We start from the raw sequence: 14,386 nt of genomic DNA, 5'->3' as shown, positions 1-14,386 counted from the left end.
TTAGAGCCCTCCTGGGTAACTGATGTCTACTACATTAAAGATAAGAAAGCAGGGGGAGGGGGACCAGCGAGGGTCTAAGAAAAAGTCCTGGACCGTATTCACAGAAAGTCCTTTTAGTGTTCCTAGACACCAACATTATGGACAGGGGGCTTACTTGTCAGTAAGCGTGGCTCAGCTTATCACAGGGAGCCCCAACCATCTCCTGACAGATAGTATGTCCCAGGTTCCATAGAAAATTCTGGAACACAAACATGTATGAGACAAGACCTCTCCCTGAGGACACTCACAGTCTAGAGTGAGATATAGACAAAAATAATGATGATGCCAATGGTAACTGCTAAAATAAGGGAATGAATGAAATGCAGAGAGAATAGAGGGGAAATGAGAAATGTCTTCACAGAGGAGATGACAGACATTTCAGAGTTTTCAAGAATGAGTAGAAGTTTGAGCAGAAAAGTAGTTGAAGAGCTTTGAGATGAGGGAGGTAGTAAGGACCATGTATAAGAACTCAATGTGCTAAACTATGTAGTTTAGATGATAAATGGATGGAAATTTGTATTTTATTATTTTTTATTTTTATTAGAGAAAACCTCTTTTAAAAAAAAAAAATATATATATATATATATATATATATATATATATATATATATATGTTTTTGTTGATTTCAGAGAACAAGGGAGATAGACAGAGAGATAGAAACATCAATGATGAGAGAGAACCACTGATTGCCTGCCTCCTGCATGCCCCAAACTGAGGATCAAGCCTGCAGTTCGGGCATGTGCCCTGACCTAGAATCAACAATGACCTCCTGGTTTATAGGTCGACACACTCAACTACTGAGCCATGCCAGATGGGCGGGATGGAAATTTTTTAATTATAAGACACAGGGTATTGTAGCAGAGTCCCAGCCTTAGGTTTTGAAAACCTGGTTCAAGTCCTGGCTTCCTCCTTGACCAAGTGTATTACCCTGTGAAAATTCAGTTGAGCATGTTGTCAATTTAGTCAAGGCTTTTAAAATATCTGAGTGCCAGTTTCCTCATTTGCAAAAGAAGAATAGTTACAAACTGCTCCTTAGAGTGATTAGGAGCATCAGATGAGTTAATAGTTGTAAGAGATTTTTATAAATGATGACATTTTTAAAATTTATTTTAACTAGAATAACAAATATGTATCATTAAATAAATGATGAGGTCGGTCTCTTTAGCCAGATGACTAAATAGGCCACATACATTTTAATGTGCTGTAACCTAGAACCAAAATAAAAACCAAAATTAGCCTACAAGCAAAATCTCTCAGGCACTTTTCCTTCTCCCTGAGAGCCCAGCTCGCATCTTTTTTGCATGTAGAACTAGCAGTGCTACAAGGTCTAATTTGGATGCTTCTGAGTTTGAAAGTCTCAACAGTTCTCAAAATGAAATTCCCATTTTGCAAGTCCCATTGTGCCACAAGGGGGTAGGGGTGCTCTGTGTAAGTCTTTGCCACGTGCTCTTCCCAACCAAAGCTTTTGACTAAAAAATACAATAAAAATTGAATTTAAGAGATATCTTCTGCACCATATGCATCATGACTTTTCTAATGTTTCTTTTATAATTAACATCTAGTCAGACACATCAGCAAAAAATGTCAAATGCAACATATTTAAGGTCTGTCTGTCTGTCTTACGCTCAGTGGTACAGTTCTAGAGGGCAAGAGAGGGTGACCCTAGGGCTGGGAGACTTGGTTACAAAGGCCACCTTTCATTAATCTGAACAGATAGCCACAGGGCAATGCAAATCCTCCGCAACTGGATTTTATCACAGCCGGTTTCCTTCCACGTACACACGTTTTTAAAAATGCAGTTAAAAAAATTGTTTTTCTTCTTCTGTTCATTACCCATTTTTTTGAATGAAGAAGAAAACAAAATGACCAGATGAAAGAGAAACTGACTAATCCCTTAAAGTATGCACTTAAAAAAATTGTTCATGATGTGTTTTCTTCTTAAGCAACATGCCTTTAAAAAATAACGAGTTGAAGCATGCAGTAGTAAGGCTATGACATCATTTCTGCAGAAGGTGTCCTTCCTCAGGGCTGAGGTCCAGGGCATAAATCTGTAGAGGTACTCTGTGTGGTACAGCAAAAACACAGCTGGGACAGCGAAGAGTTCCCCCCAGAATCCACAGAGCAGTTCCAATTATTTACCCACAGTGTTACAAAGCTAATAGATTTCACCTGCAGCATGCTGGCTGACATCCCCTGTCCTTCCAGGCTCCTGAAATGCCGAGCCTCTAGCTCCCACCCTTTCTTTGTATTATTTTTACTCTTTAGGATATTAACCACTCTGTACCCTGGGTTCAGACAGTTTCTTTGGTTTGGTGGGCTTCAGCATGATGTCATTAGGAATTCACATCATTGTTTTGGAAGTACTCAGAGATGCAAAACAAAGCTGTGTGTCCATGATGTTGGGTGGAGACGCAGCCGGTCCTGGTGTCCCCATCCCCTCCGCGGCACACAGCCGTTCTGGGCCCAGGAGCAGTCTGTCTATAATAAGTGACAGATTCCGCCTCCTATAAAGCAAAGGGCCCGGGGAGAGCAGCGCAGACCCAGTACAATAGCCGGGCAGGTGCTCCGGTCAGGCTCTCTCTACCAGGAAACGCTTCTGGAATGCATGACCAATTTGGTTTCAGAACAGAATACTCCTTTTAACAGACAGAAAACACTAACCTTTTATTTTTCCTTTTCCCCTCCTGCCCCCACAATACGGACTCCCCAGTTCCAATAAGCCCCCTTTTCACTTTAACCCTTTCAAAGGAGAAAGGCCAGACTCTGATCTACAACACTCATCTATCTGTGTGCTGCTTTGCTAACAACCCAGTAAGAGGAGTAAAAATTCATGAGCCTGGAGAACAAACACGCTCTCGGCTGAGGCTGAGGAGCACAGAGGAGTGATGTGGAAAGGGGGGATTTACTAATGTGGTAAACTCAAACTACAAAAACACGCTGCTTTGCTTTTTCTTTTAGATTCTCATTTGTAAACTTTAGGAAGCATACTTGTAGAAAAAGAGCTGGAGCATAACATTTCTGGAAATATGATGGGCGCCAAAAGGAAGAAATATAGTATTAAATCTGAAATGAGTGAAATCACATATTCTTTTTACCATTTGAGTGAAATGAAAAATCTCACTTCCGGGAGTGTCTGAGTTGGGTCAAGTCTGCACAATGCTGATTGAATCAGATAGGAAATTACTCAGTTCATATCTGACTTTAGGTTTTGCTCACGTCTATGTATATGTGGTGTCACTGGATTGCATATTATTTAATATATCCATTTCCCTACACACCAAGAAAATAGCTGTCACTTAACTTGGGGGGGGGGGTAATTATCCAATTAAATTTTACACCTTGATCTATTAGCCAAGGAAGAGGTAAGCGATCTTATATGGTTTTATTTTCTATGCAGCAGTATTTGAAATGCAAGGATAGAGAGTAACGTATATTAACAGTAATAAGTGTTTCCCCTCGGAGAGTTATTGTAACTTATCTTTGAAGTAAAGCTCATTTATCATGGGGAGAATAGACCCCAAAAAGTACAGCAGCCATGGCATCCTGCCCGAGGCAGAGTTAGAGATTTCCAATAGCTGCTGTAGAGAAACATTTTGAAAATGCGTTCACTACTGCACCAATAAATCTTAAGACAGAAGAGTTTTAATTACAGAGGAGGGCAAAGCCAAGATTTTTCAAATGAACCCAAAAGTATGACTTGAGAGAGCATCCCCCCACTCCCCCCACCCCCCACCCCGTGCTACCCAACCTTTGATAAATTTATGTTTTCTCCAACTGGGGACAATAATCTGCTTGTTAAGCAGGACTCCTGGAGGATACCTTCATTTGTAATAGAGGAGAGGAGAAACAATGGAAGTGAAATACAGTGAACCAATCTATATGCATGTATGAGGCTAAGAATATGATAGGTGCCCCGTGAATTCTTGGAGGGCATATTGCAGTTTGTATATATGGGAGAACGTCTCTTGCATGTTTATGCAGCTTCCTTGTCTGTATATATGGACATGTGCTCCTTCATACAGGCTTGATCCCCAATAGCCTGTTTCTTTAAGAAAATAAAAAGATATTAGTCATTTGTGTCCTAGTACCAAAAATAAACTCTTTTATTTCTTGAAAAAGAAGAAAAAATTAAGGCTAATAAAATTAGTGGTTGTTTAAATCAGAGGCAATTAAAATGCACACATTTCTTTTCCTGGAATCTGCAATTGTATTCAACGTTTGCAGTACAACGCCTGCCTGTAGGATAAATAATTTAATGGGTTTTGTGATTTGGTACTAAAAGCATAACAAAATCCTACAGCTGTAGCCTCATTTTTTCTCCACACTCAAACTGTTTCCTTCTTAAATTGCATATTTTGTACATTTTTTTAAAAGAACACAAAGTAGATTCTACATCTTTGAGAACCAATTTCCGACATAATAGGTAATTGCACATAATTACAGGAGTTTCAGAAACTGAAGCAAGAAAACAAAAAACAACTCACTCTAACCCTTCTTTCTTCTTTAAGATTGGAATTAAATCGCCATCTGATTCTATTCAACTTTGTCCTTTATTACAGCAAATGACATATGCTGAGAAAAACCCCAAGTGAAAATACCCCAAACACTCCTGTTTTCTAGTCATTCAGTATTCATTCAGCATTTTGATCAGACAAGCATGAGTTCAGGTTTTCATAGGTTCCCTTCATTTTAACATTTTTTCACATGTGCCATACTCCAAGGGACTGTGGTCAGTGGAAGGCTTTGAAACAATGTGGGCTGTGTATTTAACACCTTGCTATTTTCTGCCTGCACACTCTTCCACGTGCTTCCTAACGCTCATTAACCCTCACACACTCAGAATAAGACGAAGATCCAAAAGAAAGCAGCTTTCATGACCCAAGAAAGAGGATATTGAACTTTCAAAAGAGATACGGGGGAAGTATGGTACTGAGTGAGTGAGCCCTGGCTTCACCTCTCGTATTTCTTTGGGGTAGTTGTGTTGGCCGTGGGCTGGGATCTCAGGCAGAGGTGAGGTCTTGCTCCACAGCCTTTGTGGGGGTGAGATTGACAGCCAAAAAGCAGAGCTTCTGGGTTCTCTGCCTGTTTAGGTAGGCCTATGATCAGCTTTCTCTCTTCTTTCCCTCTCCCTGACATGAGGTTGTAGACAGAAGGTTAGAAGAGAGGATTTAGAACTTCATAGCATCTTTTCCTAACTTTCAAACTAAAAAATAAACACACCATAAACGCACCTCATTTAATGGGTAGGTAAAGTTAGACAATTTTTTTTTGTTTGTTAATCCTCACCTGAGGATATTTCCTCCATTGATTTTTTTTTTTTTTTTTTTTTTTTTTTTTTTTTTTAGAGAGAGATTGGAAGGGAGGGAGTGAGAGGGAGGAGAGAGAGAGAGAGAGAGAGAGAGATTGATCATTGATGTGAGAGAGACACATCCATTGGTTGCCTCCCACATGTACCTGAGCAGTGCTAGGAATCAAACCCACCACCCACGTAGGTGCCCTTGACCAGGAATAGAACCCCAGACCCTTTGATCTGCAGGCTGATGCTCTAATCATTGAGCAAAACTGGCCAAGTCCAGATTGTCTTTGAGTTTGTGCTGTGGCTATGAGGGATGCCAACAAACTGGCTGCTGCTCAGATTCCAGGAGGAAACAGTAGGATGGGGTTTAGTTTTAATAGCCAGGAAATGGGCTGGTTATTACTAACAGCTTGCATCTTTTATGCCTGACTTCAACTGAATTCTTTTTCCCCTATGACATTAAAGTGTCACTCAATGGCACTAAAAATGAATAAGGTATAAATCAGAAGCATGCAGGTATACTTTTTCTTAAACCACAGTCTTAAAAAATCAAACTAAGTGTGTGAAACAAATGCACATAATGGGTAATTTGGGGGTAGTTCAGGTCACTCTTTCTTCAGTCAATCCAGGGAACATTATGGATATTGGCAATGCAATATTCATCTCTTTATGCAGGGGTTGAAACAGAGAGATGGTCTGTGGGTTTGATCACCAGGACAAAGTTTAAAGATTCTGATCCCCATCGATTAAATAATTTCACAATAATAATTTAAAAAAAAAAAAAAAACCAAACCAAATCAAATAAACAAATTAAAAAAAATAAGAATAGTAAAAGTATTAGCATTTCCAGAAAAACAGCTACTAATTTCTAAAGGCATGTAGGTAAAGATTAAGTGTCATTCCTCCCATTTGCAGGTCTGAATGATGACAGCACAGATGAGAATACGTCGGAGCTGGGCTAGGAAGCTAATGCTCCTAGAGAGGCATATAGGGGAAAGAAAACTATCTTCACTTCTCTAAACTTACTTAACTTCTCTCAACTGCAAAATGGAAATAATAATCATAAAAATAGTGAGTATATAGGAAGCCAAGGACTAGACCACATAATGACCTTGGAATTTGTCATATCATGACCATATTTTGTTACCTGTGAGGCTTTCATCTATAGCTCCCTAACCTTTCTGGAATGTCTGGTACCCAAGCATTTCACAGTATATGATAAATGGCTAAGTGAAGAATTGACTCTTTTAAGGTTTCCAACCATTTTTTTAGATCTATGACATATAACAATCTATTTAGGAAAGTATAACTAACATAAACTCTCTTGTTTTACATGTGATCTTACAATTGCTCCTTATCTAATTCTTTCCCCAAGATATTATACCCCATCCAAAAAATATAAAAATTACTAAATGTGGTAAAGTTATCTTAGCTCTTTTCTTATATTCCACATGATTCCTTATACAATTTAGAAACTTATTGAATACATGTTGAAATAAATGGCATAATAAACCAATGACTTAAGGCCAGGTTGGCAAACTAGCCTAGGATGGCCTACCACCTATTTTTGTAAAAATAGTTGTGTTGAAACACAGCCACACCCATTCACTTATGTATTGTCTATGGCTATTTTTGTAGTATAATGGCAGAATTGAGTACTTACAATAGAGACCATATGGCCTGCAAATACTAAAATATTTACTATTTGGCCTATTATATTGGCATACACCTGACTTAAAGGATTACCTCTTTTCTCCACCCAAACATTAACTTGGTGACACTGTGAGTTTTGGTCTTCCATCTCTGATCAGAGAATTAGGGTCAAATGTATTTATAATAATGGGATTGATAAGAGTTATAGCAACTCTGCCCAGACCCTTAACTAACAGTGAGGTAATGTTATCATATGTGCTTCTAGGCTTTCACGTAATACATACCCTATCTTCCCACCTTATCGAATAGTTTTCAGGAACAACCTAATTGCTTCATATTTAATTCTGTGACATACAAGTTGTGTGGTCAGAGGCCAGTATATAAACTATTGTAAGATCAAATAACAAATTTGTCTTTAGGACATCTTAGCCAAGATATGGATGATTTGGGAAGATGTGAAGAAGGGTTAGTTTTGGGAACACAAATAGAGGAGTTAATGATATGTTCCTATTGTTTGTTGATAGAATGAAGTTACCTTTCATCATACTTAAATCATCTTTCTTTTTTCTCTAAATAATGTTCATTATTGCAGACTTTTTTTTTCCCAAATAATGTTTATTATTGTCAGACTTTTGAAAAGTGATATGTGGAGGTTTCAAAATGGTGAGTTCCACCACATACAATTGTGTTTATTACCATACAAAGGCATTTATGGTACAATTTCAGACTTTGTAGATTGTGGTTTATGTCTTAGAAGTAAAGCTGTATATATCTTTGGCGGAAACACATAAGCTCTGCTTATACGATGTGGATTAGGGTTAAGTCTTAAGATTGACATTTTAGCTGGTATTATATAAAAGCTCTTATATGTTATTGTGAACCCACATGGTAAAACACAGCCACTAAGACAGAAAAGAGGTAGGCAACAGTTTCAGAATCCTCCTCAAGATTGAACATATGTAGTCAATATCTGGGGCTTAAAAGTACAGATCTATATAAATAGATTTACATAAAAGTGTTGATATAGTCAAAAACTAAACTTAGCATGATGGTTTCTGAATGGAGAAGTTGTGACCATGGGATTAATACTTATGCATCCAGACCCTGGCCTTCAATTCTAGCTCCATCCCTTGGACTACATGTGAATTTTTACAAGTTACTTAACTATTCCATTCCTCAGTTTCCTCATCTACAAAACCGGGATATTATTACAACCACAATTTTCATGCCACTAGCTTTGAGGAAGTGGTGGAATTCAAGAAAGAATTTCAGGGCAGAGGTTAAAAGAAAGAAGTGGATTCCAGCACATCTAACCTTGTCTGAACACACAGAGAATTCAAATATCTTTTGCTGGGTGTATATGTCAAATTATACTGTACATAGAATCTCAAGAGTTATCAAAGAGGCAAGCTTTTGGGTTGAATTTTTTAGGTTAAAAAGATTTAGGACAAAACTCTAGAAAAGATTTTGCACTGGGCTGCATTTATCCTCATTAGATTCATCCACCAGAGGTCATTGAATGACTAGATGACATATTTCCCACTACTTTTTGAAATGAAAAGTTACCACACCCTCTGGGCTTTTTAAAGAAATTGCAGTTTAGACCCCAAAATGGGTTTAATGGAGATGAAGACTTTTGGGGACCATAAAACTTTGCACTGTGACAGTTTGTCTTAAGATGAATTACTTCAACCCTGTTGGGCATTGACCACACAATAACATAAAATCAGGAAAATGATTTGTTACAAATGTACATTTTATAACTGTGCTACCTAGTCCTAGTTATGTTACACGCAGCACTGTATTAGAGACCAAAGCCACTGTTTTTTGTTTGTTTGTTTGTTTTGTTAACATCTCAGCTCTACCACCAACTATGTAATCTTGGGCAATCATTTAATACCTACAAAACTCAGTGTTCTCATCAATAATGTAGAACTAATGATACTTAGCATACAGTGTTATTGTGACAGTTAACCCAAATGCACCATGGACATTAGTGATCTGTCTGTGCAATAAATTACCCCATTCCCCAAAATCCAGTGTCTTAAAAACAACATTTATTACATCACAGTTTCTCTGGGTGAGGAGTCCAGCCATGGCTTAGCCGTGTGTCCTCACTCAGGTTGTCATCAAAGTGTTGACTGGAGCCATGGTGATCTCAAGGCTCTCCTGGAGAAAGGTCTACTTTTAAACTCACTCCCATGGCTGTTGTCAGGGTTTGAGGCCTGGTGGCCTTCGTTACTCACTGGCTGCTGGTCAGAAGCCACCTCCAGCTGCTTGCTTGGCAGTGGGTCTCTCCCTAGGGTGTTCCCAATGTGGCAGCTCACTGCATCAGAGTGAGCGAGTAAGAGGCCAAAAAGACAGTGCAAGTCACCATGCTTTGGAACCTAGTATCAGAAATGCCATTTCATTGCTTTTGCCATATTGCACTTGTGAGAAGTGGGCCCCTAGATCCAGCCCATTCTCAAATCAAAGAAAATGAAGCATGGCCATTACTACCAGAAGGTGGCGATCACTGGAAGTTGTTTTGGAAGCTGTCTCTCTTACAGCAGGTAAAATAGCACAGTAGTTAGCACGAAGACAGTGTTTTTTTTGTTGTTTGTTTGTTTGTTTTGTTTTTTTACTGAGTTGGTGTATAATTCTAAGAATTTTGCTTTAAGGGTAGGTCCAGAAGCTATGGGGTCAGGTGTTGCAGGTTCGATTCCCGATCTAGATCAGGGAGCCTGTGGGTGACAGCCAATCAATCTCTCTCTCTTTCTTTCTCTCTCTCTCTCTCTCTCTCTCTCTCTCTCTCTCTCTCTCTCTCTCTCTCAAATTCAATGAAAAAATATCCTTAGGTAAGGATTAACAAAAAAAGCAGAGTTTTATATATCCAATTTGCATCCCCAAACCTACCCTAATGCCCACTGCAAACAAAAATAAGAGACTTTCTGGCTTGTTGAGTGCAAGAGTGAAGTCTAACCTACATCTCTAAATGGTTCGTTTGGATTTGCATTGCATCACTTATATTGCCCTGACTTCAGTTTTCTGACTCAGTGACCTCCTCCTGTTTTTCTCTTTCAGCAGATGCCCACCTAAATGTATGTTTCAGAGTCATCACTTTGCAACTGCTCCACCTATGTGCTCTTAAACTCTGAAACAGTTCTCTTCGAATATACCTGTTCCACTTTCTCACTCCTATTAATCTTGTTCTTCACCTTCCATAAAATCCAACCACAGGACACATTTACTCAATTTTATCACCTCACCTTTTTTTTTTTTTTTTTTTTTTTTTTTTTTTTTCTATTCTTTCATTTTTTACAACCAGGGATCAGCCATAGAGATCAATTCCACCATTAGATTTCTCAATTTCTGAACTTAAGCCTTTTCCCAATGCTGGTAACTCCCCTAATTACTTCCTCTGCTCTAGTTTCCAGGCTATTAAGAGTTATTGCAGAAAGTTTTTTTTGTTTTGTTTTTTTAAATACTGATTTGGTCCTTTGCAGTTTTTGCTGATTAACTTCATCAGGATCTTCAATATTACTCAAAGGATCACACTTTATAGTCACATAGACATATTTCAGTTCTGGATCTGGCAATTTGAACCTAAGCAAACTACTTAAATTCTTTATATCTCAGTTTCTTCATCTATAAAAGGGGAAATGGCATACAACTCAAACATTTTTTCCCCCTTATTTTCCTTCACTTTAAACCCTGAGGCATTTAATTCTTTTGGTCATAGGCTCCTCCATTCACTCTTCTTTTACTTTTTGTGATTCTCCACCATCCTGGTCTTTTCCTACCTACATATAATGTCTTTGAAAAGTTTTTGTGTCATTTCTCATAATTTGCTTTATTATAATGACTAGTACATTTGACTTGGTCCCTCCTCATCACAAGTGCCCAAGATCACAACTCTATTGACCTAGATTTGCCTATTTTACAGTCAGCACAGTGCCTTGCATATAATAGGCACTTAATAAATGATATTGAACAAAGATGCATTCCACATTTAAGATGCTTCCCTACGTTTATTGTATATGTAATCCTATATAGAGTAATTCTCTCCTTCAGTTTACTAAATGCCATTCTCCAACCTGAAAAATTGGAGGACCAAGCTTACTTTGCTGCCCTACCTCTTTGGTAGCTGCTGCTGCTGTGTGTGAAGAATGTATCAAGGCCCAGCGTGCTACACCTGGGAATGAGCTTAATACCCAGGTACTATTGGCCCCAACTGCCATACTAGTTGATAATTTCAGGTCACAGGATTACAACATACAAAAAGATGTGAACAAAATAAAAAAATAAAAAAACAATTACAGCCTTTTTCTTTCCCCACCAAATGAGATTAAAGTAGGTCTCATTTAAAATTGGAAATGACACAACAGTAAAACTAGGGGGAAAATGACTGAAAATGTTACATTATCTACTATCAAGATATTACCTTGTTGGTAGATTAGCAGGGAACACTCCAGCAAGCGAACTAGTTATCTTATTTTGATATCTTACATTGCTGAAATTCCTTGCAGCCAGAGCTTAAAAAGCTAATATTTGATCATTTTTATTTTCAAGCACTCTGACACCTCTTAGCACCTCTGGAGTCAACTGTAAACTAATGAATCTGGAAATAATCAATTCATATTTCTTTCCTTAGTAACTTCTTATCAGAGCTTGCCTGAAGCGATGTTTCCTCCTTAGTGCATGTCCAGGGAAGTCTGAAACATTTTCTCCTTTGTGACCCAGATTCTCTGATCTGTGTGTCTGTATGTAGCTTCCAATTATGTAGAGCGTCTCCTTGTACATGCTGTGTAGTCCTTATTAGTAACGTAGAAAAACAAGTAGGGAAACTATGATAGGCTGTAGTCTCCAAAGGACACTTGAGGGAAACATTTAATTTATGTGTTTTTTGCCATTTAATCATTCTCGATAAAATATGAGTAGTCCAAGTGTTTCTGACTTATTTCTCCCACCACTCCACATAGAACACCAGACTATTCCAAAGCCCTGTAATTTAAGCAAACTTGGGAGTTTAAAGAGGGTGTTTCACATGTGCTCTTGAGCATTCAGTCACTTGTTGCCCAATGCCTCTGCTGGGGACCACCAACGCTTTTTCTTGTCATGACCTTGACCACTACATGCTGTTGCTTTCCTCGGAACACCACAGATTCCTGCTTGGTACTGATGCTGAACCGGGAACTCTCATGGTGTCAAAACCACGTGAGCACCTGTGTGGAGGTGGAGGAAAATGCATCCTGTGTCCTATCCATGGCATTCCCTGCTAAGAGGATGCCAGGACACCACTGCTTTGCATAGACATTTAATTAAACTAAAATGGTTCTTGCTCACTGTTATTTTTCCTGCTTCTTCCCATATCACTCAGACTTCATAGGATTCAAATATGACTCAGTTGCTCTTCTGGCCAAGAGGCAAGGCGGAAGGACAATAATGTTGTGCTCAGGTGACCAAAGCTTTGTGTCTCGGTCAAGTTTGTCTTGACAAAGAGCTTTATTTCTGGGGCCCTAATCTTTCTCAGATGTTTCCTCAGCCCCCTAGTGTCAATAAATATCGGCGGGTTATCCCTGGCACCTCACCAAGCCTGCCTGGACAGATCAGAACTTGTGCATTTAGGCTCACACTGCAGCCTCTGCCTTAGACAGACATGAAATGAAGGGACCTGGCACATATGAATATGCTTAGCCCAGAGCGGGTGCTTAAGCAATGCTCTAGCTAGCTGGTAAAAATATTTTAATCACAAGGAATATTAAGTTCTTTAAAAAACAACATTATTAAATGTGGATTTGTTTTGTTCCCATTTAAGGAATCTTAGTAGAAGTGAGTATACTTGGTTTTGGCATGAGTCAGTGTGAATAAAGTACACGTGATTAAATTGTTCGGTCATTAAGTTTAGGGGGCGTTGGGGTACCATTTGTTGAATAAACTCAAAGAAAGTACAGAATTGTACCCTGAGGCCCAGTAAGAGTGTGTTGCTGAGTGTGTCGCTGAGTTAGGGGACTGTTTATATGTCATGATTCCCTGGGAACATTTTATTTACTCAAGAGCAATGTCTTCCAAACATTTTGAGTGAGACTTTCAGTAATTAACAGATTTTTAGAGAGTGACCCAATACACCCACCACACACATCTTCACATGTGTATGTTTGTATGTTTCAGAACAAAGTTTCACTGAATAATAGCCATCTTCTTTCTTTCTTTCTTTATTTTTAAATATATTTTATTGATTTTGTACAGAGAGGAAGGGAGAGAGACAGAGAGTTAGAAACATCGATGAGAGTCATCGATCAGCTGCCTCTTGCACACCCCCTACTGGGGATGTGCCCGCAACCAAGGTACATGCCCTTGACCGGAATCGAACCCGGGACCCTTCAGTCCCCAAGCTGACGCTCTATCCATTGAGCCAAACCGGTCCCGGCTAACCATCCTCTTTACATGCAATATATTTTGATATTCTTTCTGTACTGTGGTGGTGGTGGTGTTGTTGTTGTTGTTGTTCTTCTTCTTCTTCTTCTTCTTCTTCTTCTTCTTCTTCTTCTTCTTCTTCTTCTTCTTCTTCTTCTTCTTTCTCCTCCTTCTCCCCCCCCCTCCTCCTCTCTCTCCTCCTCCTTCCACTCCTCCTCCTCCTTTTTCTCCTCCTCCTTTTCTTCCTCTTCTCTTTCCTGTCCACACACTCTCTCTCCTCTTCTCCCCTTCCCTCCTCTTTTTTTATTGCTAATCAGGACTGGTTAATGGGTTGCCATGGCTGTTTCTAAAGCACTGCCTAAAAAGATGCCATGAGATTTCAAAATACCTCAGAACAGGTGAAGATTATTTGGAAATTCTGGTAAACTACTAATAACCTCTAAAAGTTTTTCATCAAGAACCCAGATAAGCCGAGACAGGTTTGGCTCAATGGATAGAACATCGGCTTGGGGACTGAAGGGTCCCGGGTTCGATTCTGGTCAAGGGCATGTACCTTGGTTGCGGGCATATCCCCAGTAGGGGGTGTGCAAGAGGCAGCTGATCAATGACTCTCATCGATATTTCTAACTCTCTGTCTCTCTCCCTTCCTCTCTGTACAAAATCAATAAAATATATTAAAAAAAAAAAAAAGAACCCAGATAAGTTAACCCACAATAGATGCACTTCAGTCTGACTCCAGCCCAATTTCAGAAGCTCAAGCATCAAGCCAGGTGGCACTGTGGCTTTTTAGAAGTATCCCCATTTAGCAATCTATTGTTGAGGGAAAGAACAGGGATGGCAGTTGGAGATGAGATTGGTGATAAATGCTTCACGGCCTCTCAACCTTGTTTGACATTTGTCTTCACCTCTGAAAGCATTGATGCTGTCAACAGTGAGGCCTTCTCCACACCTTAAAAATGAACAACGTGGCATATTAGTTCAATAGTTTTCTCTCTATGGTT

This window comes from Pipistrellus hanaki (genome assembly GCF_964339955.1).
Source record: "Pipistrellus hanaki genome assembly, chromosome: 7".
Classification (NCBI taxonomy): domain Eukaryota; kingdom Metazoa; phylum Chordata; class Mammalia; order Chiroptera; family Vespertilionidae; genus Pipistrellus; species Pipistrellus hanaki.
Note: the sequence above shows the minus strand (reverse complement) of the source record.